Raw genomic sequence first — 5,000 nt, 5'->3', positions numbered from 1 at the left:
GAAACCGGCAAAGTCGGCAGAATTGGCAGCGGGTGCTGGCGATGGGTCTGGACGGGCTGGATAGTCCAAGGCTCGACGAGAAAGACCGCAGGTTGAGACACTGGGGCAGTGGCAGCCCGCGGGACAGTGTTGGCAGATTCGGCAGCGCAGATTTGTGCGGCTGCAGGTTCGTCGGGGAAAATCGGCAGCGCAGATTTTTCGACGAGCATGGGCTGGACGATGGACTGTCCAGGCCAGGCAGGAAAATTTGTCGAGGGGACACGCTGACGAAACAGCGCTGGTTCAGGCACGGCGGGCAGTGTTGGAATCGGCAGCGCCGACGAAATCGGCAAAGTCGGCAGAATCGGCAGCGCAGATTTTTCGACGAACATGGGCTGGACGCTGGACTGGCCGGGCCATGCAGGAAAATTCATCGAGGGGACACGCTGACGAAACAGCGCTGGTTCAGGCACGGCGGGCAGTGGTGGAATCGGCAGCGCCGACGAAATCGGCAAAGTCGGCAGAATCGGCAGCGGGTGCTGGCGATGGGTCTGGACGGGCTGGATAGTCCAAGGCTCGACGAGAAAGACTGCTGGTTTAGACACTGGGGCAGTGGCAGCCCGCGGGACAGTGTCGGCAGATTCGGCAGCGCAGATTTGTGCGGCTGCAGGTTCGTCGGGGAAAATCGGCAGCGCAGATTTTGCGACGAACATGGGCTGGGCGATGGACTGTCCAGGCCAGGCAGGAAAATTTGTCGAGGGGACACGCTGACGAAACAGCGCTGGTTCAGGCACGGCGGGCAGTGTTGGAATCGGCAGCGCCGACGAAATCGGCAAAGTCGGCAGAATCGGCAGCGCAGATTTTTCGACGAACACGGGCTGGACGGTGGACTGTCCAGGCCAGGCAGGAAAATTTGTCGAGGGGACACGCTGACGAAACAGCGCTGGTTCAGGCACGGCGGGCAGTGTTGGAATCGGCAGCGCCGACGAAATCGGCAAAGTCGGCAGAATCGGCAGCGCAGATTTTTCGACGAACATGGGCTGGACGCTGGACTGGCCGGGCCATGCAGGAAAATTCATCGAGGGGACACGCTGACGAAACAGCGCTGGTTCAGGCACGGCGGGCAGTGGTGGAATCGGCAGCGCCGACGAAATCGGCAAAGTCGGCAGAATCGGCAGCGGGTGCTGGCGATGGGTCTGGACGGGCTGGATAGTCCAAGGCTCGACGAGAAAGACTGCTGGTTTAGACACTGGGGCAGTGGCAGCCCGCGGGACAGTGTCGGCAGATTCGGCAGCGCAGATTTGTGCGGCTGCAGGTTCGTCGGGGAAAATCGGCAGCGCAGATTTTGCGACGAACATGGGCTGGGCGATGGACTGTCCAGGCCAGGCAGGAAAATTTGTCGAGGGGACACGCTGACGAAACAGCGCTGGTTCAGGCACGGCGGGCAGTGTTGGAATCGGCAGCGCCGACGAAATCGGCAAAGTCGGCAGAATCGGCAGCGCAGATTTTTCGACGAACACGGGCTGGACGGTGGACTGTCCAGGCCAGGCAGGAAAATTCGTCGAGGGGACACGCTGACGAAACAGCGCTGGTTCAGACACGGTGGGCGCAGTGTTGGAATCGGCAGCGCCGAGAAAATCGGCAAAGTCGGCAGAATCGGCAGCAGGTGCTGGCGATGAGTCAGGACGGACTGGATAGTCCAAGGCTCGATGAGAAAGACCGCTGGTTTAGACACTGGGGCAGTGGCAGCCCGCGGGGCAGTGTCGGCAGATTCGGCAGCAGTGTCTGCCGATTCGGCAGCGTTGGCTTGTTGGCGCGGGGGGCCGATTCGAGTGGGGACTTGGGCAGCGGGCAGTGAAAGCAAGAGTTTCCCCGATGCTGCCGGGAAAAACGCTCCCCGGGATGGCCGGGTGAGATGACCCGGCGGCCCGCGACGGGTCATTCAATTCCATGCCCCGTCAACATAACTCCCGATGTACTGTTTGCTTTTTCGGAAGAAGAGATCCATCCCCCCATCCTCGGCCAGCCAAAAACGCTCCAATTAATGGCCGGGTGAGATGACCCGGAGGCCCGCGACGCGTCATTCAAATCACTGCCCTATCGGCTACAACTGCTGATGGGTGGGATTAGAGGCCTGCCATGGTGGTGAGGGGCGGCGAGGACCGTGAAAGCTAGAGTTTTTCAGAGGCTGCCGGGAAAAAGGCCCCTCGGGTGGCGGGGTGCGAGGACCAGGCGCGTCATTCAATTCTCTTCCCTATCAACTTGGCTCCCGTTGGCGGGATTGGAGGCCTACTGTTTGTTACAGGGCTAAAATCGTCAGGGGAAGAGCTGACGAAACAATGCTGGTTTGGATGCAGGGGGTAGTGTTGGAATCGGCAGCGCGGACAAAATCGGCAAAGTCGACAAAAAAGACTGTTGGTCTGGACATCGGGGCAGCGGCAGCCATGCCGACAGGGGGGGAAATCGGCAGCACAGATTTGTGCAGCTGCAGGTTCGTCGGGGAAATCGGCAGCGCAGATTTTTCGATGAACATGGGCTGGAAGATGGACTGTCCAGGCCAGGCAGGGAAATTCGTCAAGGGGACACGCTGACGAAACAGCGCTGGTTCAGGCACGGCGGGCAGTGTTGGAATCGGCAGCGCCGACGAAATCGGCAAAGTCGGCAGAATCGGCAGCGGGTGCTGGCGATGAGTCTGGACGATTTATAGTCCAGGGCTTGATGGAAAAGACTGTTGGTCCAGACAATGGGGCAGTGGCAGCGCGGATTTGTGCAGCTGCAGGTTCGTCGGGGAAAATCGGCAGCGCAGATTTTTCGACGAACAGGGGCTGGGCGCTGGACTGGCCGGGCCAGGCAGGAAAATTCGTCAGGGGGGCACGCTGACGAAAACAGGGGCTGCGGAGTGGAAAATCGGCAGCGCAGATTTTTCGACGAACAGGGGCTGGACCGGCCGGGCCAGGCAGGAAAATTCGTCAGGGGGGCACGCTGACGAAAAGAGGGGCTGCCGCGTGGAAAATCGGCAGCGCAGATTTTTCGACGAACAGGGGCTGGACGCTGGACTGGGCCAGGCAGGAAAATTCGTCAGGGGGCACGCTGACGAAAAGAGGGGCTGCCGCGTGGAAAATCGGCAGCGCAGATTTTTCGACGAACATTCGTCAGGGGGGCACGCTGACGAAAAGAGGGGCTGCCGCGTGGAAAATCGGCAGCGCAGATTTTTCGACGAACATTCGTCAGGGGGGCACGCTGAGGAAAACAGGGGCTGCCGCGTGGAAAATCGGCAGCGCAGATTTTTCGACGAACAGGGGCTGGATGCTGGACCGGCCGGGCCAGGCAGGAAAATTCGTCAGGGGGGCACGCTGACGAAAAGAGGGGCTGCCGCGTGGAAAATCGGCAGCGCAGATTTTTCGACGAACAGGGGCTGGACTGGCCGGGCCAGGCAGGAAAATTCGTCAGGGGGGCACGCTGACGAAAAGAGGGGCTGCCGCGTGGAAAATCGGCAGCGCAGATTTTTCGACGAACAGGGGCTGGACGCTGGACTGGGCCAGGCAGGAAAATTCGTCAGGGGGCACGCTGACGAAAAGAGGGGCTGCCGCGTGGAAAATCGGCAGCGCAGATTTTTCGACGAACATTCGTCAGGGGGGCACGCTGACGAAAAGAGGGGCTGCCGCGTGGAAAATCGGCAGCGCAGATTTTTCGACGAACATTCGTCAGGGGGGCACGCTGAGGAAAACAGGGGCTGCCGCGTGGAAAATCGGCAGCGCAGATTTTTCGACGAACAGGGGCTGGATGCTGGACCGGCCGGGCCAGGCAGGAAAATTCGTCAGGGGGGCACGCTGACGAAAAGAGGGGCTGCCGCGTGGAAAATCGGCAGCGCAGATTTTTCGACGAACAGGGGCTGGACTGGCCGGGCCAGGCAGGAAAATTCGTCAGGGGGGCACGCTGACGAAAAGAGGGGCTGCCGCGTGGAAAATCGGCAGCGCAGATTTTTCGACGAACAGGGGCTGGACGCTGGACTGGGCCAGGCAGGAAAATTCGTCAGGGGGGCACGCTGACGAAAACAGGGGCTGCCGCGTGGAATGGCAGCCTACACGCAGATGCGAATTCGGCAGCGCACGATGGCTTGAGCAGGTCATGGGTTCGACTTGGCGCGATCTGAAACCTGGACGAGGGACTGTCGACGCTGGACGAGCCAGCGCGGTGGCCTGTCGTGCCCCGTTCAGGGGGGGCCTGCCGCGGAGACAGCCCTCGCGGGCTCGACAGCGCAGGCCAGCGTCCCCGACGTCGCTGGCCGCGGCAGGCGAGCTGCCGGGGTTCCCGCATTCCTACAAGAAAACGTCGTGCTTTCCACATGAAACCAATCCAGTAAAATCAGCCATATTTTTATGAGGCTGCCCACTGAATTTGGGGTCATTCCGGGCCGGTTCCTAGTTTTGCGGATTTACTCGATTTCTAATGGTAGGAAAATTAAAACAAATACTTCCCGACCTCGAAAAATTCTGGGAAAATTAATGAAGGTGGATTGGATTTTTGCCAACCTCTGTGCAAAATTTCAGCTCAAAATACCAAGAAATGAATTTTTTAGAGGGGGGGTGACAGCTGGGACCTAGTAGTGTCTCCCCCTGCCAGAGCTGCAATGACACTTATTGCTCTTTAGGGAGCCACCAGGCCGGCGCCCCTCAAAGACCACACGCGCGCGCGCGCCCGCCCGCGCTGGGCGCTGGGGCGCTGGGGCCTGAGGGCCTGGGGCCCTTGGGGGCCCTTGGGCGCTTGGGCGCTGCGCGCGCGGCCCCCGCAGCCATGCCGCGCTGCGCGACGCGCGGACAGCCCCTGCTGGCTTGCTCTCTCGCCCGCGGGGGGGCTGCCTTCGGGCCCTGGCCCCCCGCGTTCTGGCCTGCCCCCTGCGTGGGAGAGGCTAGGCGCTGCAGGGGCCAGCCCGACGTCGCTGGCCGCGGCAGGCGACAGCCCGACATCGCTGGCCGCGGCAGGGGCCAGCCCGACGTCGCTGGCCGCGGCAGGCGACAGCC

Source organism: Populus nigra, chromosome 2 (assembly GCF_951802175.1).
Source record: "Populus nigra chromosome 2, ddPopNigr1.1, whole genome shotgun sequence".
Classification (NCBI taxonomy): domain Eukaryota; kingdom Viridiplantae; phylum Streptophyta; class Magnoliopsida; order Malpighiales; family Salicaceae; genus Populus; species Populus nigra.
The sequence above is the reverse complement of the archived record's forward strand: the minus strand, read 5'-3'. Positions refer to the sequence as shown.